Here is a 25,822-nt window from a genome sequence, read left to right as displayed (position 1 = left end):
AAAATTATTGAGCTACTACGAGTGATTGGAAATAGATCTTCGTGAAAAGATGCTAAGCGTGTCTGCAGTGGAATATGCATATGGAACTGCAATCCAGTTAAATGATAGATAGTGTATTACAGTGGAATATCCTCTTAAAGATTGGACAACGAGCTACATTTAGAAAATTCCGTTATTCAATTGTTCTCTTTGGGATATACAAGAACAGGAATTTATTAATCCAACAGTTTATGTCGAATTTTTATTTTCAGTTCTTTAATCATTTTCAAGCTTCAATGGACAAGTTATAATTTTGCTTCCATAGAACTATTGATTTTTAAATCGTAAGAGAAATATTTTTAATAAACAATGTCAGAAGGTGTTTCATCCTTACTCCGCGTCGCGTTATATGAAAAATGATAGCCGGTATTCACGCGTTACAGCTTAAAACGCAGCACCTCACCGTTTAAAAGAACGAAGGTCTGTTTGATACGAGTGAACCTCGTTGCCCGACAGTATAGCAATTCGCCATGCAAACTCGCATAAAATTTCAAAATTAACACGTTGACTACCGCGCTGCTGCCGTGGGATTCGTGCGAATTTTCGTGAAACCGCTGTACTGATCCCGCAGGACTAGTAAGATATATTAAACTTTTCAAGGAAGCTACGTTCATCGCTCTGTTATAATTAAACAAGAAATCGATACTATTATTATGAACAACCGCGAATCCTCTTCAGAAATGTAATGAAATTTAATAAAGAATATGTATGTGTATGCTATAAATCACGGAAAATTTATTAGAATGTTATAAAAAATACTTCCCACTTGAAAAAGTTATAGAGTCTGTTTTAGTTTATAGAGACGAAAGAGGTGAGGATACATGCAAAAAAATGGAAAATACACAATCGTAATCCATCCGAAAAGACCTTTCAAGCGATAAGTCAATATACTTTAATTCGATAGACGGACTAAAAATAGCTGAAATTAAAGTGACAAAAATTGTTTAGTATTTTATACAGTACCGTAATAAAATAAATGGATCTAAAATGTATTATTCGTCTGTGTGTGCTGATACTCTTTAATTTATTAATGAACCGTAGTGAATAAACAAGCAGAATGCGTCTCAAAGAGTCTCAGCTCTGAAACTTTAAATTTTCCTCTAAAAGAAACAAGTGTATTATAATGCTACAATCAAAAAATCTAAATTGAAAATATAAAGTCAATAGAATAAAGGAATGAAAATTATTAAAAAATCTTTCCTATATAATCATTTATAATCATATTTCTTTTTCAAAATAATCTCCAAAACTTTTGTCGAGTACTTAGTACTTTAAAATGTTTTACGCAAACGATACTTGTTAACAAGTCAACTATTATAACTAGTAAAATGCTTCTTTTTATTCTTCGAATATTCGTATAAGTGTTCTATATATCCTTTGTATCAGCCATATAAGGAGACGAGTATCAACAAACGTTTTATTCTTTTGAATCGTCATTATATGGAAAGATCATGTGGTTTACGGTAAATCACTAGGCAGCTGTATCTGGTAATCAAAGGAAATTCAATCTGGAATACCGCGACCGTTCGAACTTCTCTCTCTTCGGCACAGAGATTTACTTCCGATCGGTTGTGAATACAGGCGATAGTAAATTCGCTATTTAGCAAGTTCTCAACCGATGAATATTCTGTCATGTGACGTATAATGGGATATACGTAGTACGTGCTTCATTCCCCCTTATTATGGCGGTTGCTCCGTTTCTATCGTGCCTCTTGCTGAATCCCTCACAGTGCTAACCTGCTATTCCGCGGCTATTCTATGGGTCTCAATTTATGCAATTATTTGCGAGAGGCGAGCTTTTGCGCGTACACCAACCTCCACGGGAATCGATAAAGTTCCTATTTATCTTGCTTGCAAATTATACCGATGCCAGTGTATTCGACAACTTCGGGTTCTTGTTCCATGCTCGTATGTGCACGAGGTGTGCTATTTAAGGGAAAATGCTATTCGCGGAACTAATGTATTATTTGCCTCTGATCGAGAAAAAAGTTGCATGTTAATTTCGGTTTGTTTATTATCATGCAAATTAATATAAATCTCGATCTGTAATATGCATCTAAATATGAGTTTCTCAGGAGTCATACCCCATAAATTAACTCAGCAAATTGGAATTGAAGAATGACAATTACAAATATTATTTTTTCGTTTTTATCAATTATCAATTATTTGCGCTATCTCCTTCTGATAAATAAGTTTGAAATTTCTTCCTTAAAACGTTTAGAAGTTCCAAATATCCTATTGTAAAATCACAAAATTTTAATTCCTTTGAAATAATAATATTGTTAACAATATTATTAAATTCTCCAAACACGACACCATCCTTTAAAGGCACAAAGTTACAAAAAGCTTCGTCCAACCATATTTCTCCACGAGTTTTCTCCTACTATTTCCCACAAAAAAACCTCAACCTATTCCACTGAAACTATTTCACGCGGACAAACCCAACAAATTGAAATAGCGAAACTACGTTCGTCTTCGAATGGAAGGTTTCGCAGGTCTGTGATTCGAGTTAACAAGCATTTCTGATTATTTGTAGAGTTAGAATCCGTTCAAAAACTGCAATTTCAACCTCAATTTCCGTCGCATCGCAGGCTTCGCGAATATACCAGAGCGTATAGCCACTGTGGGTGGCTCTCGAAAGACCATCGCATCGGTCCAACTCTGGGAAACAACAAATTACCTCGTCTAACATAACAAACAGGTTGCGGAGCCAACATGTCGGCCGCGTAATGCTCCGGGGTGTTGCTCCGTTGGCAGCAGAAAAAATTATCACTTCAAGTGGTCAACCCCTCGAACGTAACGCGCATCATCAGTGAAGGCCGCCAATCGACCCGATTTAGAAATACCTGCACATGGTATGGAATGTGTAGCGCGTAGGTGAAATCGTGTACCTGGTCGCCTCCTCGATACTCGTTTCGTGTCACCAACAACCATTTGTCGTTCGAAGGGGACTTTGAACGAGCGATTCGCTTAACATCGAGTCAACAGCAGATAAAACCAGAATCGATCGTCCTGTAATGGTCGATCGGAATCCAATGCCGCGTATCCCCGCATTAGCTTTTTGTTTCTAACAAACGGTGACCGCCCATCCTCTTTCCGCTGGAGAATGGCCAGCATTATACTTTATTTTTTCACGCATCCTCCTTCCTTCTCCTCTCACGCAAAAAAAAACCGACACCAGCTAGATGGAATAGAATTTTTTCTTTCTTCTCTCAATCTCCCACCTTCCTCTCTCTCTCTCTCTCTCTCTCTCTCTCTCTCTCTCTCTCTCTCTCTCTCTCTCTCTCTGTGTGTGTGTTTTCCTAGATAAAAGAAAATCAACGTGATATTCGCGGGATTTATATTCGTTTCGGATTTGGATAAATCTTTTGGTTAAATTGTTCCTAGCTTTTTTTTTAGATTTGTGAACGGTGATTGCCATCTTCCTTTTGGGAGGATAGTTTAGTGGAAATGAATTCCACATTTTTCGTTGAATTCGTGAGTTTGTTGGACACGAGAGCGGAATGGTACGGAATAATCAACTCGTAATTTTTCGTACTTTTATGGATTTATAATGACTCATTTCTGGGAATTTAAATAATTTTTGATGTAAAACACACGGATGGAAGCTTGTTTCTCTACTGTATGTTTTCCGTCGGTATAACATTTCTTTTTGAGGAGAATATGAAAGAATAGCGATATCTCGTTTTAATTACACGCTAAAGATTTCCTCGAAACATCAAAAGTCTTTTTTCTCGGTTGAGATTAAACCAAGGGATGGAGACATAAAAAGAATTCGAGTACTGCGGTTAAACTAGAATGTATATATTCCGTGCCCTGTAATCAATTATTCTGTCTACAAAAGGAATAGCCAAACGAATATTTAACCGTTTTATTTGTACTCCGAATAATTATAGCAGCCATCTTGATCCCCTTATTTTATCTCTCTACGTGATCTTCTTTCGTGTCATAAACAGCCCAGTCACTATCCGAAAGGATCACCAGGAGAGCACTTTCGATTTGTAACCCGAGTAAATCGCATCACCGACAAAATGAGCGGCGACGATGGCGGTGTCCTTTTCTTCTTTAACAGCTGAGACGAAGCGAGGGCGGAGAAACTGAGACCCTTTGGCAGAACTTATGAATAATGAGGCAGTCTCTCGTTTCAACAAACGCTTACTTTGTCGGCGGCAGTTTTTTAGCCTCCAAAAAGACAAGAAACTTTCTTTCCCCCGCCCTGTAAACGTGATAGACCTTAGAAACACCACTACCTCGTCTCCAGCTTCTCGTCAGTCGCCTCCCCCCTGCCCCGCCAGCTTTAGCATTAAAAAGACATTACGCGCCTTTTCAGTTTCTAATTGTATTTCGTCAGGTCCAGATGACGGACGCAGAATTTCGTTTCTATCTTCATTACGATGGAAATTAACGCGAAATCCTTGATGGGACGCGTTCGTCTTCGGAGGTGTTTGCCTCGCTGATCGAGCAACATTGAATCGCCCCGGTAATGTGATAAAATTTGCAATGCATTCCCGTACTTCGGACTAGCGTCGCGCTGAATAAGTCCCCGGGGACGGGATGCTAAATATCTGCCTGTACAATTTAGGGCTGGAAGTTCAATGAGTAGGATTCAGATGATTTTGAAAAGTACAATCGACTCGATTGTTTTAATTTAAGGTAAAAACTTAATGCATGGAACGGGATTTGAATAATTTGTCAAGATATGATTAATTCTTTTTAGTTAGAACACATAGAATATAATTAGCAGAATTTTGGGAAATATGACAAACACGATTGTTTTAATCAGAGAAGATAGAAATTAATGCGTGGGATATAATTTGAATGATTTTCTAAAATATATGATGAATTTAATTTTCTTAATTAACAAAAGTAGGACATTCAATGATATGTGATTTGCATGATTCTGAACGATATGGTGAACTTCATTGTTAAGTTAACAAAGGTAGAGGTCCATCTGTGAATAAGTTCAGAGAATTTCGTTCAAACGATATGAAAGGACGAATGTAATAGGTTTAAGTATGAAAAGGTAATGACATTTTAATTAAATATTTCTATGAATTCCTTGGTTTGATTGATTTCAAAGCGCATTTACTCAATGACAAAATATATTTTCTTCTTCTGACTTATAGGACGGCGAAATAGTCAGTTTTTCGGTTCGATACTGATCAACCCCTTTAACCACAGTAAGCGTCACGCGCCGTCTTTCATTTCTTTCTTCATGAACAATGTCCACCTTGAATCAGTGATGGGGGAATAATCGATCATTCCGCGAACTTCCCTTCAACAATATTTTCCTAGAGTATATCTTAGCGTGACGAAATGAAGACTTAGAAAAGTTTTCACATTTGGGAAGTAATCCTAGCACGGAACGATTTCAACCCATCTTTCATAGGGCGTTCATGGGAGAAAGAATTCTAGTAATGAGAAAATAACGTAACTGCTACACTGCATATATTTATGTATTTATGGGAAGCTCAAGAGTGCAAAAATCTACAGAATGCGCGTAATATGCAAAAACACATAAAATACTCAAAACAGCATATTCGCTACGCTATGTAGAAAGAGAGCATGAAATTTTTATTCAAGTTCCATTTCTTCAGTTACATTCATAAAAATATAAAATTCTATGGACATTCGCGGTATAGTAACGATACTAATTGTACATATATAAACGACCATAAAAAATATTTAAAAAGGGTTCCAATAGTTTCAGAAAAATTACTACAAGATACTAAATAACAAATTCTATCATTCTAGACAAGAGATAAGAACGACAGTAAGGAGAAAATTATAACGCAAAGACGCCGAATAGAAAATTTACTAATATATAAAAAGAAGAAAAAACAAGAGACGTTAATACATCAAGAAATCTTTTTCAAATCTCTATACCATAGTAACTATGTAACACTACCACCTTAAAATTCCAAAGCCGTAAAGATTTAAACAACCTATTGTAGAACCCAGCAGCCTGCGCGTTCCACCTTCGCATAACATAACACCAACCGGTTAAACGATCTATTAAACGTCATCCGTGAAAGTTTAGCTTATGACGAAATACTTTTGCTTCAAGATTGTGTGGTTGTGAGCTGTGAGCGAGAAACATATCACGGAAACAGTACCGGCGACCCTCTCTTTTGTTTTATACGTGGGTGCTTCCTGCGAGGCAGTTCCCTTTCAGTCAGATACGCGTATCGCGTTTACACGGCGAGAACCTAGCGTACAGAAAGAGTTGTTTGAAATAACAGCCGGCTACCGGAAGGATATTCGAAACAGTCTCCACTCCAATCACAAACGCGAACGACGGAGAACGTTAGCAGAAAGGGAGATAGAGGTGGAGAAAGAGGAAGGGAAAACAAAAAGAAAAGAAGAGAGAGGCGGGAGCGCGCACCATGCAACCGGGTAACGGAATAAGTTTCGTGGTAGGCAAATCGTCGGGATGGGCATCAAGTTCCCGAGAGAAGTGGCTTTTTTGCGATACGAGTAATATTTTAGCGTGCTTTCCCGTTCATAGTTGCCGTAGAAACTTTCTGTCATAGCCCGGAGAGGACTTCAACGACGGGCATAGTCGCGATTCTCGAGGACGCTCTTTACTTCGCGAATAGAACCACCGATTCGGGGGTAGCAGAGTCGAATTAAATGTCAAGCTTTTTTCGCGAATTCCTCCGCTTATTTTGTTTGTCAAAAAATTGCAGAATATTTTGGAGGCTGGTCGTTACACGGGTGAAGAGTTCGATTAATTTTGGTGAAACGCTTTAATGCACTAAATAAATAATGTAAAAGATACGTGTATGGTGTATGCATAGACCTTTGTTGAAAAATCATAAGAAAGTTACTACGTTCTAGTTAATGCAGAACATTTCAGAATATTTTTTGGAAATTTATCCTTGAATGTACGAATATTTAAATTCATGAAAATAAATTATAAAGATTTGTGACAAAGAAAGAGGATTTAATTAATTATGTTAAATAGTAATTTAATCAATTATAATTTAATTATTTACAATGTGATTTCGTGACAATTTCACCTTATTAATTACATTTTACTTAAGGAAAATTATTATTAAAACAGACAAATAGATTGAAAATATTAATATCTCAGATGTCATTTGAAACTTATCAGGACAGTTAATGGATATTTTACTCTGAAGAAAATTACGAAGGAAGCTATAAAAAATTGCTAACTAATAATAAATATAAAAATGTATCGTTGGCGTGAGAAAAAAGACTGACGTATTTTATAAAATTTCAAAGTTTCATCGAAAGTAGTATAGACTGACCTAATAACAAAGAATGTTTACGTACTGCTTCGATGAAAATCCTTCTTTCTGACATTAACGCCAGCTTTTGTTAAAGTTTTCAGACGGACGCAGAGAAGAAGGCTACGACTTTTAATAGAATTGCGAACTACATTAAACCGACGACTCGGCAAAATGTCTCTCTTGAAAAGGAACTTGTACAGTCACGTAATATGTTCGTAGTACTGGCTATTACAAGTAAATATCAAACAATAATTTCCGAGAAATTCAAACGATGTTAATTTAATAAAAATGGATAAGAACCTTCTACTTTAAAATTGTCAATGTTTTTGTCAATGTAGTCGTTAGAGTAGAATTGTGCTCTCGAAAACAAGAAAATTATGTCTGTCTCTAATCTATCTTTACATCAGTATTTTAATACTGCATGCAAACTCAAATTTAATTTAGATGTATAGGATTATAACAAAAAATTAGAAATTCTTGCTCGATTCATAACATTATAATATATTATGTACATAAAAATGAATGAAAATCATTTATAAATTATGAACTATACTAGCTGCGTAATGAAATTTTTTTCAGAATAATTTTCCTTTTAAAACAGCTTACGATGTAGTATTACAATAATAATTTCAAATTACCATTACACAAAATGGTAAGAAATCACTTCTGAAGGTTTATGACAACGATTTTACACACGAACGACAATTCATTATGCAGCTTATTAAGAAACATGCAAATATTTGCACAGCACTGTTTCATTTTTAAGCTTAAAGTAGGTAATCTTATATTTTCTTCCATCGCGTCCTCATTTTTGCCACGTACTTATATACACTTATGACATATACCAACCTTCATTCATTATTCCCTTGTACAAAAACCGCAGCAAGGAAAGGAAGGATGCGAGTGACGACGGACGAAAAAAATAGGGATTAAAGTTGGTAAACCAAACACCTTGCTTAAAAAACACTACAAATTAGTTAAAAATTACGAAATTGTTTTTAAGTATTTTCTACGTGTGTTTTCCGCGATCATTTTTCTTCACTTACAAACGGAATTTTCCCTCACCCCAATTTCCTCATACGCTATTAACTTTTTCCTCTTCAAAGGAACGAAATTCCTTACGTTTTCAATATGGCGTAGAACAAAGGAATACGTGCAAAATTCCTTTGAATGATAAACTGTTGTTTGTTATTGTACAATAATCAGATATAAAATATTCAAATATTAGACACAATTTACATTTAAAAATGCTCCGCGTGAAAACAAAATTCGAGATTCATATAGTAAACTTTATATTAATCACAATATTTTGAAACCGAATACAATCATTTGTAATTAACTTCAGTGTCTGCAAATATGAAATAGATCATAAGTCGCTAAATTATGAAACCTAGAAAATTAATTTGAAAATTAAATCACCTGAAAAACTCCATAATGAAATAATAAACACCTTAAAAGATTTTCGAATAATCCGCTCTACTTAATTAAAACGGAACTATTCAAGAACAGAGAAGCATTCTATTCGTTGGAGACGTAGCTTCGGTTGAACGTGCCTCAAGTTCCACGTTATTGTAGGGAAAAGCGAAGAACATGGCGGAATCCGGAATCGACAGGCGCGCTGTCAGCCGCGTAACGCGTTAAGAGATAAATCGAGCAGAGAAGTTGAGCATTTATGCTCGATTTGTATCGATCTTCGAACGGAAGTTTTTAAGCGTAACTGCAATTTTCAGTTCCGAGCGAGAGGTAATTCGCGCACGATTCGAAACGACGGAAACGCTATCGTCACAAGCGAGGAATTTGCATCGCGTATTCATAAAATTTCTCCACGGTCTCACAGCCAGCCTCTAACAAATCGTCGTGCCGACTCTACGTTTCGTTTTGACCCCGTACACCTCGAAAAAGTTTGCGGTCGGTTAAATATTTCAACGAGCATGCCGGGGAAAAAAGGAGGCGCAGCCGAGAAAGTTGAAGTAACGACGGGACCAAGGTGGCCACGACCGAAAGAGAAACAAATGGAAAAAGTTTCGACCTCGGTCTGATTAACGGGAAATATGTCACGGTCGAAACTCGTCGCGAAAGGAAAAGAAAATCAATCAACCGCGGTCAGCGGGGTTTGTGTATGATTTATTTCCGGGTTACGATTAAGTGAAAACACGTGAGATAATACCGATTGTTTCGATTTAGAGTGGTTTACACGAGCACATGCCGGGTACTGGCATTGTTTTATAGATCGTATGGATATTTTAATGATCAATTAACAGAGATGAAAATAATCAATTTCTTGTGGTTTTGAAAAGGACACAGTGGATATATTGGATTGGAGAAAGATTTTGGCTAGCGAAATGACAACTACTGTATCGTAGGATCAATAATAAAGTAATGACATCGTACACAATTACAATTGCGCTATGGACAGTTATGAATAATCGTGTATATTAAATATTTACAATTATACATATAATTGTATGTAGCACGATAACACGACACAGAGGTTGGATATTCACTAGTTTTCTTAATCCTCATCCGTTCTTCATCTTTCTAACTTAATTTCTCTGTTGATATCAAATTTAGATCGATGTCAGATAGATAGATAGATAAATAACACGAGTTTATTGCATGTATTAAGAAGATTGATTTTTAATTTCCTCATACAGATTTCACATATTCCGCGAACACATGTCTTTGTAATGTATGATCTGCAGTTTCATGCGCTTGTAGCCCACGGGGTGTACTAAGAGAGTAGCTTAATTGCGAGAGTGTATGCGACTGTCCCGTAATGACGATGATGAGATGATCATAGGTGTAATTTGCTGATTACTACAACTGAACTACCTGCTACTATTAAGGCTTGCTATTTACTTTATATCTTTACTATGGCATGTTAGCACATATTATAATGATAATATCCAAATCTTTTATAATTCTTATTATAATATTTACATGTGTCTTACTACATATAAATGAGTAATACTTTTTCTCTTATTTTTTATAAATATATGAAAGAAAATACAATAAGATAAATAGAACTTGAAGGATGAACAGCTCCAATGAATGCCATCTTGCAATGTTTTATTTAAAGTTTATATTCAATCTACTAATTGAAGGAAATATTGCTAATTGACTAGAAGCACTTTACCTACACGCAATATACAATGGAGACGATTATATCAAACCACTGAATTCGTTGTTACAGGAGTTATTACACGCTGCTATAAAACTGATTATTGTCGTTGGCTTACACAGATTCGCACATGAAGAAATGAACACTAATTACAAGATGTTCACTTGTAAAAACCTAGTAAGAAGGATGACTAGTTGGAAATGAGCGAGAGTTAATTGTTCGAAATTAACAGGATTCACTAGTTGACAGTGATGAACATCGCTTTCTTGTAGATCCTGCAAGTAGTAATCCTGATTTGTTACAAGGATCTCGTTCCAATCAATGTAATTTCTATGAATGCATTGATTTGTCATAATTTTTAGAACGATAGATTTTAGGATAAAATTTCTCGGCTAAGTAGGTATGCTTCAGCTATCATATATATAATTTTAATAATTTTAATAATTATCCGGCTAGTGTTTTATAACAAGTACACCCTCGTCCATAAGTATTTGAACACTTAGGTATTTGCAGATTTTGCATAAACATCTTACGACTTTAGCTTCTTTCATGAATTTATTATCTTTTCCTATAATCTTGATGTTATCCTTGGACGATATAAACAACATTTATTAACAAATGATGTTGATAAAGTTATCATAAAGAGAGATAAGCGAAAATGTACGTAGACTAAAATTATCTGAACGCCTGCATCGTCCTGTTCTCGTGTTTATGAATCTTAAATGACTGATACCTCTCCAAAGGTATAAAGATAAGAAACTTTGCGAGGAATAAACATATTGAATAGATTGCACCGTGAAAAAGAATAGACGGCAAACAAAATTATCTAAAACTTTTTTTTCATTATGATACCTTCATATTACTCCTACATGTGTGTTTTCTTTTACCTATCTTTATACCAATTTTATCGATATTATTTGTTAATAAATATTGGCTTGATATTGCCCAAAAATAACATCAGATTGTAGAACAAAATAATCCACGAAAGAAACTGAAATAAGGTAACTATGCGAAATTTTCAAATACACGAATGTCCGGATTACTTAATTATTTTAACCGATCCCGTAATGGATTTCAACATTAACAGAACGTAATATTTATTTTACAAATTTAATACATCGAAATCTCGAAAAGTACAAAAAAAAATTTAATGGACTATCGTTTGGGAGATCGTTACTCAACGATGGAATATTTATTTGAACGAATTTTTGCTAAAATCAATATTATCGAAATTGTCACAGCAAATTCACTTGCACGCCTCAGACTGTATCTATATTTGCGTAAAATTTCACGCAGACGAAAAATAATATTTAGAGTGCCGAAATGATTTATGCCTCCCCGCACATACCAATATTAGTGCCTTCAAAGATTTTATTTCATATTAATTTGTTTTATAAGAACAGGAATATCAAATATTAAAATTGGGACAAAATTTTTTGCTTTATTTTAATCTAGAATATTCTAATAAATTTAATTTTTAATTTTATAGTCAAAATATAATTAAATACTATAAAACATGTAATAACCGTAGATAAAATGGAGAGATCTGTAATGGTTTTAGAGAAAAGTTAAAAATCTCGAGAAGCATTTATGGAAAAATCGGTTATTCTTTCGTAAAATTCCTCGTGTAATAAGAAATGAACAGAATAAAATTAACTCGTCGAGTCGCGTGGCTGGAGCGCATTTTATAAATGCAACATAAAAATTATGCGCATCCTTTGTGTAATAGCTTACCTAAATTATGCAGGAATTCGTTCTTTCGGTTCAGTTCCGGCAAAAGAGAAATTGCTTTCCTTCTTTTACAAAATACCTATATATTTTATATTCTATTTTATTATTACTGGATCATTACTATACCGTTATTATTACTTTTACTGTTCTTATACAACTACAACATTGTCATGATTTCTACTGTTTTAAACATTTTCATGTTAAAATAGTCACAAATTAACGTTAAGCGCTTATATTTTCACTTTATGTTTTACAATCCACGTAAATCGATTTTCATTAAACCAGCGGCATCGACAGACTGAATTTTAACATGAATAGTATAATAACGCGAAGAAAAATATTTGCCAAAAGAATACCTAGCGCTGTCGGGTAAGACCCATCATATTCGAATAGGTTTTTTTATGATAAATTGACCTTTGTGTACTCAGTAAATATAGGCATCCGTTGGTAGGTTCACGGTGACTGTATTATATTTCGGAATTTATTGGAAAATTTATAAATAAAACTTAATTGAATTTGAGCAATATTCCATACGGTTACACTTCATCAGTCTTCCTCTTTATTTAATGCACAAAGAGAATGCGATTTGTGCATTCGGCCACTTTATCTCTCGGCCACACCTGTTAAAATATCTTATCAACCACTTTTCTTATAAAATGATGTTGCAAGCATAAATAAATTTGTTTCTGCTTACATTTCATTTGACTTCAAAGAATATATTTAGATATCTTGCCATCATTTTATGTTTTTATACTTTGCATGCTTAATCTAGACGTTCATGCTTCAAAATGTTATATTTTAAATAAACACATAAACTCATTTTTTTTGCTACCTGCTTCTCCCTTGTTCCTACCTTAACATGTATATTGTTTTGAAAAACCATTAATTAAAATTTAAGGAACGCAGAAAATATTTCAAAAAGGTTACCAATAAATTTCAATGAAACTTTCCAATTATGTTTTTTATATGTGTAGGTCATACAATCTCTTAATGAACTACAATATAAAATTATCTTCTTATTTTTATCACTATGTTTTTATAATAATCTTTTCCGTTAAAGATTCATTTTTCGAAAAATATTGAAAAGATTTATTCATTTCTCGAAAATGGTCTCTGCTCTTAAATATGGAACGTTTGCGGCAATTTTCCATTAAAAAATTTATATTTCATTGGTTAAACATCACAGTATATCTTCCTATGTAAAGATAACTATTGTAGGAAAGCTTGGTATCTTTTACGGTAGGTAGTTATTAGTACTCGTCTTACCAAATCGCTTTCAAACACACTGTTTATGCTCGGAAAGTTATTTGAGCTTAACTAAATTGGATTTCTGGAGTAATTATATAACAGACAAGCATGCTATCGAGAATTTATGGCATCGACAAGCTATCCCACTGGACAAATTAGACAACTGGCAAGTGTAACGCTCAAAGGAAAGCGAATATTTACTTTAAACTACTCTCAGATTCTGTGTAAAGATATTGAAATAAATCCTTGATTTCCTGGTTTTCGCGTAAGAATTCAGAAAAGAGTAATGTATTTCGATCGAATAATAAATAATAAATCAACATGTGTGATTAAAACCTAAAAAATATTTACAGTTTTATGAATATCAAAAGTAAAATATTTTTTTCTTTTAATTATTAAAATAAAATTGCTACTTTCTTAAAATCTACGAAGAATCATTTTATGAGTAGAATTTTACATAGAAAATCGATTATTATGTTCTACATTACATCGCTCTGTCGCAACTACAAACAGGACGTTCTACCAAATGGTTGAAACACGAGACTATCTTCCGACTTGTCCATCACTATAAACAATAGATACAAACTTCTATACATATAATTAGTAAAGGAGAATATTCAGTATTATATATCGTAACGAGTAAAATAGTTACAATGTTATAGTTAAGCTAATAATAAGTTTATAACAATTCATTATATATCGTGATTTAAAATATTAAATGAAATTTGTATGAAATAGTTTAGAAATCATAAGTTACACTTGGTATAATTAAATCAGCGTTATTATATATTGAGACCATACATATCTAATTTACGTTGCTGTGAGATATATCCATGCAATATATAAAGATATCGCACAAGAAATACATTATAGTGAATATAAAATTACCATTTCGAAAAACTAAATATTAATTTTAAAAATGTACTGCACTTACTATAAATTCGGTAAAAATAAAGCAGACATAAACTTTCGGGAGTATGTTCCCTTGGAGACATTTTAAAAAGAAGAATTTCTAGAAAGATAATTTTCAATAAAATCATGGTAGACATCTGCTGGAGAGGGATCTTATATTAGATACTCTGTAATCAAACTTTTAAACTACCACAGGAGTAAAGATATTTTATTCTATTCTTTCAGTTGTCATTGGTAGATGACACATTACCGCAGAAAAATTATATGACTGCTTTTGATATATTAAGTATTAACATTTCGACTAACTGGAAGCTGAAAAAATATATGGAATCTAGAATTATACGAACTGATATTAATATAATATAATAATAAAATAATGGAATTAATATTCTTCCATAGTAGTAATTTACCTTCAGAGACAAAACATAAATCAAATTGGAATAAAAGATAGAAATTCACGTTTCTTATCGAATGAAAATTATTTCTACAAAACAAATATCAATAATCTCATAGAAGATAATTTAGTCTCAAAGACAGAGCGTACAAAAATCACTTACTACCTCAACTTATCTCAACAACCTCACTTTACCTCAAAAGAGAAGATCTACTATCTCGTGAATCATGAAGCTATAAATTAACAATGGAGCATATTATTCGCCTTTAAAAAACATTCTTGTTATAAACAATAATTCAATAGAAGAAGTTGTATAATTCCAAAAATGTCAATTGCCAAAGCACGAAAAGAAAAGATTCAAGTATTCAAGTAAATGTAGCGGCACATGAGTCAACGGAAGGTTCGAATCAGAAGAGACTCGTATTGTTGTGCTTTAGAGTGCCAACGTTGTTTTGGTTTGCTATGTTCAAAGGTAAACGAACTCTGGACAAAATATTATCGCCGTTATTTGTAATCGTCAACCGGAGTTACATCTGAACTTTTTACAATACCACCGGTCGATACAAATAGACGAACGTGCTCTCTAGGACAATGAGTATAACGAGTCATTATAGCGAGTCACATATAGTCGAATAGCAAGCGTTTAATTGAACAGTAGCATTGAGCGGGTGACGATTACGATCGGCGTACACTATCTCTGTACTTGTACTTAAAGTGATTTTAATATAACTGACAATTATGAATTCCTCACTCGTCTCTTTAATAAACCAACCAACACGTATAATAATCCACCTGTTACGACCGTTCGCGGAGAGACACGATCGCGAGGAAATGCGTCAGTAAGGGGCTACGATTCTCACTACGATTTTGATAGTCGACGCCGCGAATCAGTCGTTCCCCTGTTTCGACTAGAATAACAGAGGTAGTTCAAATGATTGTAACACTAAATTAACAGGGTTAATATAAGCTTCTATTTTTAACAATATTTAAAATTATAATTAACACATTACAAATGATTTAACGACGATACAACTAGTTTATTATTATAATTTGACTCGACTTTATAGTATTTCCCAACGTATTCGTTCAACTAAGCGACCTTGTTTTTATTTCTCTGAACCTCTCGATGCATTCAGTTTGACTCCTCGTATGATACTGATTGCCTTTCAATTTTTTCCTTTACCTTCTCTTGGAGACGACCCCCACCACGCTCGGGTTCCGCGACCGTTCGCGCCTATGATCACATGTGCCACCTTTTTTGTGTAGGTAAAATAACAAACCGAAGGCGAATCGATGTTTTTCAGAACTCGCTGCTTGACGACAACTATGTGCTTATCGCTACATTGTGTATATCTCGCCGGTCATGTAAGACGATCTGTCTGCGACACTGTAGTACCAAGGGCGACGGTTAAGAACACGGCCTATAGTAAGTCTCGGGGCGTAACACCACCTCACCAACTAATCCACGTATAAAATACAAGCAATAAATATATAAATTCTAGAAGTTAATACTGAGATTGAAATATTAATCATTACCTTGCTATCCCATTATTCGCTGAAATTAACTTTAACAAGTGCTATAAAAATCTATTAAAACGAACTCTTTCCGTCCGTATAACAATTTTCAACAGAACAGTATCCAATAGGTAACTTCGATACCAGTCTCTCCATTTGACAAGGATAAAAATGATGTCAACAGTGAAAGTTCGAGAAACAGGTTACATGTCTTCGCACCCTCGACGTTCTCACACATTAAGCCATTAACCAAGAAGACAGAAAAAGGAAAAACAGCTCGGGCTACTGTACTTTGTAGCACATCCACATTCGTGGAACGATGATATATGGTCAGAGAGAAATTCGTATCCACGTAAGAGGGAAGAATTACGTGTAGTACCGTTTGGAAATAAAACACTTTTACCTCTGTGCGTGCGTTCATAATTAAAAGGTTGCGCGGTTAAGAGCTCGCATTGTCCAGTATCACGTAGGGGATTGCCGAGGGAAATATTACTTTTCCATTGGAATATCTGTTAAACATTCAACGTGACATGCCCATATTTTTTTTTTATTCTTTAACCAGGTTTACAGTGAGCGGGTTTTATTTAATTCTCCCTTGCGCGTCGGGTTTAACTGCGCCCCATTGAAATTCTGTCCTTTCCGCAAAGAAATCGTGCGAATACGTTTTAACGTAACGACCACTGTATTCTGCTCCAGCTATTGTTAGACGTTGGTATAATATATGCAGAAAATATTGTTCGGCGTAGTGCCTGACCTTATCGTCGTTTTACATTTCTTTTTTCCTTCATCTTTTCCTTATAGCTTTAGTTTTTCAATCGTTGTATATTTTAAGCCGTTTAACTTTATAAATATGAAATTTGTTAAAGTAGCATTTTGTGTTGGTTGTAAGATGTTTATCTCTTCGAATGCTGATCCGAGAGATACATGTAAAACCTTTTAAAACCTTCTAGCATCTCTCTGACCTATAATCGTTATTATCTTTCAAGAACTTTGAGTGTATAACGAAGATGTGAAATCCCGATCACGTATTAAATTTGATTTAAAAGTAATCTTATATTTCTTATGAATGAATTATAGTAATTTCACTGTTTGCTCAAGCGTTAAACTAGCAATGCATACATGTATCGTTAAAATAATTGTGGTGTTACCCAGTTTGCAAGAGTTTTACATATTATTGAAATATTCAGGTCAGTCAAAGTTTCCAATATCTCCATGAAACGTAAAACTTTGAAGATTTTTAAGATTTATTACGACAGCTAAATTACTTGAAAAAATTTGAAATTGTCGAGACTTTGTAAGACAGAAAGCTTTCAGAACTTTCAAAGATAACTAAGATAATTCAATTAAATAAGGATTTCCAACTTTATAAAACCTCGTAAGGTAAAACATAGTCAATAAAATGAATAATAATTTTAGTGAAGATTTCGATTAGAAATGAAAATTCCTGTTGGTCTTCAAACGTATGATTCGATTATCTGTCTCATTTATTTTAAATTGCAGAATTACAGTCTGATTACTTATAATTCTTTAGATAAATGCAAATTTGAAAACAAATATTTCAATTAAGGTCAACGACTTTATCGTTTTTAATGATTACCTCTTGCATCATTTTCATTTAATACTTGCTTATCGAAATATCTATCAAATTTTTCCCCGAGTGATTGAAACAAAATTACAACTTTTTAAGTTATGACAAACGTTTCTTCCAAATTAGCAAATCGATTGCAAAAGTCCCATTCGTTCAAACTTGTCAAGGAAAATGTAATGAAAATAATAGGGGTTCCGCTAATTACCTCTTACGTCGCTAATTTAATATGCATAAAACTAATATCTAGAATATTCTTTTCTTTTATCTATCTTAAAATTTTCCAACTACAATTGTACATTTCGACTTACATGTGTTATCATTTGTTACAAACCATGATCTCTCATACAAATTTTTAGTCGTATTAAAATAGATATGTTATTTTTCCATAACGAGAAATTAAAGTTCAAAATCACTGTCAGAAATTAAATGACCAAATCGAACGTATCAATCAAAAATTAAATCATCCTAATAAAACAATTTTAAAATTCGAAACCATTAATTTCAATTTAAACCAATCTATCCCTAATAGACGTTAAATCGACCAAAAAACGTTACTACTTTCAAGTACTCCAACTAAATAACTAAGGATATTCCATACGACGCCTGGAAACATTCAAAATTCTAAACTCCGTAATTGCCCCATGATTGGAGCATAAACGTCGCCCGAATCGCCTCCTTATTTACTTTAGAAAACAATTATACCTCCTATTAACCACGGCTAAGAAAATCAATCATAATTCGTAGAACTGAATCGCAGCTCGACCAAATTCTCGACAAACAAAAGTCTCTGTCGACAAGTTCGGTAAATCAATGGCTTTCACAAAGTTTCGACCAGAGTAAACGGAGTTTAAACAAATGGACCGCTATACTTGTTGATCGATAAACTAAGAAATAACTGAATGCATACATATAAGTCGGACATGAGTGGCGGTGAACTCGAATTACTCCATTCAGATGAGGTGTATCGAGGGAAGGAAGCACTCTATAGCTAGAGATATACGCAGGTTCGGGACGCGTGTATATTCCGCGGATTCGCTAATGAAACAGTGGGTATTATCTGTTCGTTCGCAGTGCCGTTATTATTATTTGTGACGAGCTTAACACGAGCTCGCGACACACGCTTGAAAATAGCATTGTTTCATTCTGGACACGTAAATGCAGCCTCGTTCGCCGTTTCCTATCGCGTCATATTATGCTGTCGTTGTAAAAGTAGCCCCGTCTAACGCGTCAATCGAACATGACCTTGTCCGAACAAAAATCACGCCTGACCAAGAGGTTGGCGTCAGCTTTCCATTGCCTTTTAAAACGAGCGAATTCCACAGTCTGACAGGAAATCGACAGCAGAATTGAATACCGTTACGTGTTTAGTGACATTCCTAGTGTCGGCAATTATCAAACTGTGTGCCGTTGATGGTGGTGAATAGAAAATTTTCGATTATATTCTGCTGTTGGCTTTTCAGTGTACGATAGAGATTATAATAGATAAATTATATTTCAGTGTGGTTTCGTCGAACGTGTAATATGTTTTGATGGCAGATAATAATTTGATATTAAGATATTGCGGTTATCCGTTATATGATACATGTAGAATATTCAGGTTATTAGTCATTAGTGTTTTGTCGTGAGTGTAGTAGATTTCTCGAAAAATATAAAAAAAAGAAAAACAAAATTTTTAGAATTCTAAAATTCTCTCTACCGGATAAGGTTTAACATCATTAAAGTTCAAAAATTACGTATGAAAAATAGCGAAACTTTATCTAACTAAGCTTTTCTATTTTTTTTCAGAAATCTACCTCTTACGAGAAAGATACTGGAAACTTCATATTTGTTCATTTATCTCATTTCTATTAACCTTTGAAAGTGTCTTGCAAAAATCTACCTTCTATTTATTACATAACTAACAAATTCTTACAAAAAAAATCAAAATTTTAGTTGCGTTAGAAAATAAAACTTTAGTCTTGAGCAATTTTTATCCAATACTTGATTAAATCTAGTATTCATCCGATATTAACTTAAGACAAATTCTTAATGATTCCATGTCATTCAAATGGGATTCTTATCGAAACAAACAAATGAAATAAAGCAATGTCTTCGGATAAAAACGATCATCTGACCTTCCTATCCTTCAACAACATCGATTCGCTGAAGTTATCAGATCAGATGAACAAAAAAGATTTTAAGTTTATTTCGTGACCTTTGCAAGAAGGAAGTTACAAGAAGAAGGCGAATCCTCGCGATCCATCCCTTATAGGACCCCTGTTATTCCACTTGGTAAAACTTACGCAATAAAGTTTATACGTTCATAAGATGTGACTTTAAATTACACATGAAGCTTCGTAAAAACGGAACAACCAGAGAAGAAAGGAGATTAAGTATTTACCTGGGGAACATCACCGCTCTGAAAATTCTAAAGCCCCGCAGGCTACATCGAACACACCCTCTATCTCTCGTTGCATACAGTTTTACGAGGGTAATCGATTTGTGCTTGGTTTTGCTTCCAAGATCTTTTCCCATGCACTTTTACCGTGAGATGCGAGTTTAACGAAGTTTCCTGCCACGTAGCTCATACAAATAGGAGACAAAATTATTTCTTCCGTTTTGACATTACCCCGAATTCTACATTAATATGATTAATGTGATACACATACTTTTTATAAGGCTAAGGCTTGAGAGAACTAATGTAATTACGAACTAGTATAGGAAAGGATAGAATAATATCGAATGGCATAGAAGAGCATAGAACAATCATTATTGCGCTATTGATAGGGATCTTTAGTAGAAAAATTCGTACGGCATAGTGATACTATAAACACGTTTTAAGCATTATACGTAAAGAAATTATTAATATTGATATGGAGAGGTACAAAAAGACCTTGAACATAATTATTATGAAGAATTTCTATAATCTAATGACGCTATACATTCCGAAATATATTATGCACAATTAGAAAAATTACGAAACACCATAACTTCTGGATCAAAGTAAGTCACTCGTGTTGTATAGCAAGCACCATATTTCTCCAACTTCGTCAAATTACCATTTATTCGGAGCACTGCGACACTCATTATCAAGAAAAACATTTTGAAACACAGTAGTCATCTACAAAGATGTTAACATATTTCTGTTAACAAAAAGCTTAGGAATTATTATAATTAATATAACTGACGTAACGAAGTTAGTTGAAAAATGGGAACAAGTTGTAAAACGAAATAGAGACTGACATCTTCATCGTAACAGAAGACACAAAGTGAAAACTACGAATGAAAATTCTACGTTTCCAAAGCGGCAAGAATTTTCCAGACGACTTAATACAGCAGACATTGATATAAAATTAAATCAAAATGAATTTCATTAGAAGTATCCAAAATCCATATATACATATATTACTTTTTTATATCTGTCTATTGATGCGAAGAGGCTGGCAGTATTCAGAAGCGACGATTGATATTTGTCAAGATTATGGATCTTCTGGAGAAATAAATTCTCAGGTAGATACACCTATACCGCAACGTCAATCTGTCTTGAAAGACAAGGACGTTATTTCCTTCTCTAGGGAAAGACCTTCTGAAGATACCAAAGGGAGGGAAGAATAGAGTCTTTCGAGACCCTATTACATAGTTTTATATATTTACTCATGGAATAGAAATCTGGAAATACAAAATCTGCATCGTGATCGAAGCAATCAGAATCACTGAAGAAACAGAACTATGCTGATCCACTCCATTAATTTAAAAAATTGAAAGAAATAATGATTTTATAAACATTTCTTTTTAAGTTTTCAAAATATCCAAGATCTTGGGTGAAATTTATTATTATTTATATATACCACAGACTTGTGACAATAAGTCGTTCGTTTCTAAAGAATTGAATAAGAATTCTATAGCAGCGTGTATGAAGAACGGAACTAAGAATTTATAGAAAGAAAAGTTGATTAATCTGTCTTCATAGAATTCTCAATTTTGATCAAATCTATTCGTAATTTAACCTTCTAAGAGTAGTCCGATCTATTTAATCCAGTTTGAATTAAAACACAGATCTCTACTGCACAAATTGCAATCAGGACCGAGATACGAGAAACCCAACATCGTGTCAATATCGTTTATTACCGTTACTTATTTAACAGGCAATTATAATCTGCAAAATTATTTGTCAATTGCAGATGCTATGGATTAACGAGGTTGAAGGTGAAGAAAATAAATGTATCTTACTCCGTGAAGCCGTCAGCGAACGATATCAGTGTGAAAATGGAATTTCGTCGGGCATTTTTCCATTGGATTGCTGAGAAACACGAGTCCCTGTGAAAAACGTACAGAAGGCGGTGTACATTTGAAATTCGACCGTCTAGCAACAGCTTTTGCTAAAGTGACTCCGCCGAAAGAGGCGAGCAGCGTCAAATGTCATTCCCCCAAGGGTTATTTACGCCTCTAAACGATGTAAAACCACGAACGAGCAAGGACGTCGCCGCCAGTCGCTTGTGTTAATTTTGAATGTATCCTCATAACACGAACTGTGTGCCCTCTTTACTTCTTGCTACGTGCCCTCAATTAGTCTGAAAGCATGCATGTCGAATGTTCGCATGCAAAAATTGACACGAAGTGTTAAACACACAAGATGTTCCACGAAATCTAATTTCTTATGAAAGAATAATGAGATGGAATCAGAAATTATTATTCAGGTAATATGTGATCTAGAGGCTGTTTTAATATTTTTAGTCCTTTAAAAATGCTAGTTATGTTCGTTAAGAATAGAATAAGGCGTAACACATGCATTTTGAGTAATTAAGTGTATTAAGTATATTATACAATTTACCTTAAATATACTATATAATTTGTATAAGTATAAGAAATACGTTTTAAATAATATACAAAATGTACAAGTTACATGGATTGGATTAAAATAATTTTTTCCATAATAAATGTCTACAAAATTTATCCTATTGAATATTACAATGTATATTATTATTATGTTAGAATACATAATGAGATGATTATTATATCATCACACGAGCATGGGTTCAATATTATTGATATTATCTCATTAGTGCAATTAATTCGGCTTTGCTTCGCAAAAATTGACTATATGCCAAAAAAAAATTACACAAGTATCAATTTAACTAATTATCATTTTTGAAAAATTGTATGCAATAAGAATAAATATATAATACAGAACAGGTCTAATAATAGTATAGGATATTTTTACTTCGATAAATAATTGTGCAAATAAGAAGAACTAAGAACTATTCTTTACCACTAGATCTTTTAACATGTAAACATTAACACAATTGCTATGAAATGTATTAACTATATTTAATTTTAAGCTAGAAAATAAATGAATATGTATATGATCAATGTTAATTTAAAAAGACAACATTCAGACTAAAGTTCATACTAAAAGAAAATTATATTCTTAAAAGGAAAGAAACATGATCTGTGGTAGACGTTTTGCATCAATCCTCTATAGCAACGAACATAATAAAAAGAATATGAGCATCCTACAATCATAACATAAATGTTCTAAACTGTAAAGAAATGTCTATTCAATTTTCTAATTGCACATAAAATTCAGCTACAACATACATCTATACTCTAAGAAAATATTTATAAATTTTATTTAACATACATAAATATATATCTATAGACTACAATAAGAATATTTTTTCATATATGCATATAATAATGTATCAGTTTGCAAATCAAGATTACAATTATTTTTATTTATTGCATATAAATGTCAAATATAATAGATGTTCAAATAGAAGGGCAAAGAGATTAAAACGTTGAATTCAGATTAGAAACTCCCTAATTCTAAGGGGTCAAAGAATATATGCCGTTATCGCTAAATCTATACGGATATGAAGTGGAAACAGAAGTACCATAAAATGGAGGGATCCAACCGAGGAAGTACCTTCGTATGTCAATTGGTTTGATAATTCAGGGACAAGAAACGAGATACCATTCCCAGAAGAATTTTACTCACGTAACTGCGCCACCGATTTCTAACGATCTTTTTTCATCACAACCTTTAGCTGAATTTATTGTTGCCGCGTCATGGTCCATATAAATGCCTTGCAAAAGGGCTTGATTACAATTTATTACACGTCTGAACGTTTCGCTATTGCTACTTATCAATTACTCTCAATTGAAACGCAATTGACGTTGAAAACGAACGGTTTGCCTCGCAGAAACGATAACATTAATCATTCATCACGCCGGAAAATTAGTGTGTGGAAAACGAATGCCACGCTTGTTCAAATTTTTAGCACTAGAGCCTCGTACGAAACCGCTTTTAAGCAGCAAATTATTTTGCAAACGGTACGGAGGAATTTCTCAGCATTTATTTCGATAATTATATAATTTATATTAATTTCCGTAATGATCATAGATTAACGTTGATTATATACTGATTACGTCGCATATTAACACTATCATACTTCTCTATATTACAACAAATGGTATAATCGAAAATGATATAGATATGTAATTCTGCTCACAAAAGTAAATCGAAGATATAAAATCATATTTTTCAATACGATGCTTTGTGTCAGAGAAAATAGAGTTTGAAAATTGTTTAGATAATACATAAGCATCTCAAGATGCATTTAAAATGAAAAATTAAAAATGCTAAGCATTTAAAACATATAACTTGATTAATATCCACCATAAACACTGTGTATGTATGAACTCGATAAACTTTCACATTGTTGTTACCACGAAAAAATTGTAATGATAAAAAAAAATCGAATTAATTCTAAATTTTGAGTGATTTAATGCCTCGTTGAATTATATAAAATTCTAAAACACAATATAGGAATATTTATATTTTCTTTCACCGTATAAGAATAGTTAAATGACGTTTAATAATCTATTTGTATATATACTGAATTATTAATTACGAAATGTAGCTAACATTGATTTATATAAACCTGATCATCGAGTGAATATATTTCCAAACAAAAATGATTCGGTAGTACAATGTGACTATGACACTCGAGCATAAAACGTTGGTCTACAAAATGGCGCCTACTGGCGCCAATTTGTATTTTACAATACATATTTTAAATTACTCCAGTTAGTTGGGCGCCAGGAAGTTATTTCGAACCTTGCCTTACCGAAATATGTATCTGGACTAAATTTGTCAACTTTTAAAAGTAGCGGACGTTTCTATCGCAAAACCTAACCTTGCCAATAACACACTATGGAGCTACATATGCCAGACGTGAAAAGCGGGAAGGTGAATGAGAGAGAACCCGATGAGCCTCCATAGAAGATAATGTAAAATGTAAGTATCCTACCTTGCCTTTATTCCCTGTTATCCTCCCGGCTGTTTAAAGATCCTCGCTGGACTGGCTCTCTGGCACGAAATCACATCCACCATAGCACACACAGAGTCGATGCACATAAATGTGAACATGGATTGTCTCGTCTACTCACTAACTTTTTGCTCTCGGGTGAAATCTTGTACGGCGGATGAAGCCAATAAGCTGCGTTATATATTCGTACAACGAGAATTCGCACTTACACAGAAAAACGATGAGATTAATTCCCTTTGTCGCGAAATGCGAGTGTCGCGCACTCAACCGAAACAGAAATGAGTCGCCCCCTCCCGCGCTGCGTCATTCCGTGGACTGTGCGATCGATATCGACATTGTGCGCTCTGTCGAAGGTGAAATCGATATCACGTAAAATGCGCATATTCCCGATGCGCACCTCGGCCGCACAATCGACTTTCGACGGTTTTAACCGAATTCCTATAGTCGTTCTCGACGACATTTATATGTATGTTTATTTACATATCTACCTCTCCTACTTTTATGTTTTAATATCACAACAAACAGTGGCAACGAGTACACAAACTTGTACACATATAGTGACAGGCAACAGAAAGTTCATAAAATAAGAAATAGAAGAAGACATAATTTTACATACACAATGCATTTATATCTAATAAAGGTAATGAACGAATATAATATATATATACTGCATATGCATGTACGATAAACGACTGTTAGCAATATGGC

General features: G+C 33.8%; 1 long non-coding RNA gene across 2 annotated transcripts in view; it reads right to left on the bottom strand.

Annotated features, from left to right (window-relative positions):
• The window catches only part of LOC126920765 (uncharacterized), a 128,279-nt gene extending 102,734 nt beyond the window's left edge, over nt 1-25,545 (bottom strand). The window contains exon 1 of one of the 2 annotated variants that reach the window (XR_007712084.1): nt 25,097-25,545. This is a non-coding gene — a long non-coding RNA (uncharacterized LOC126920765). The remainder of the gene's footprint in view (nt 1-25,096) is intronic. The other variant, XR_007712083.1, reaches the window with a different exon arrangement.
• Between the last annotated feature and the right edge of the window lie 277 nt (nt 25,546-25,822).

The sequence above is a fragment of the Bombus affinis genome, chromosome 9, assembly GCF_024516045.1.
Source record: "Bombus affinis isolate iyBomAffi1 chromosome 9, iyBomAffi1.2, whole genome shotgun sequence".
Taxonomy (NCBI): Eukaryota; Metazoa; Arthropoda; class Insecta; order Hymenoptera; family Apidae; genus Bombus; species Bombus affinis.
Note: the sequence above shows the minus strand (reverse complement) of the source record. Positions and strands in the feature narration are given on the sequence as shown.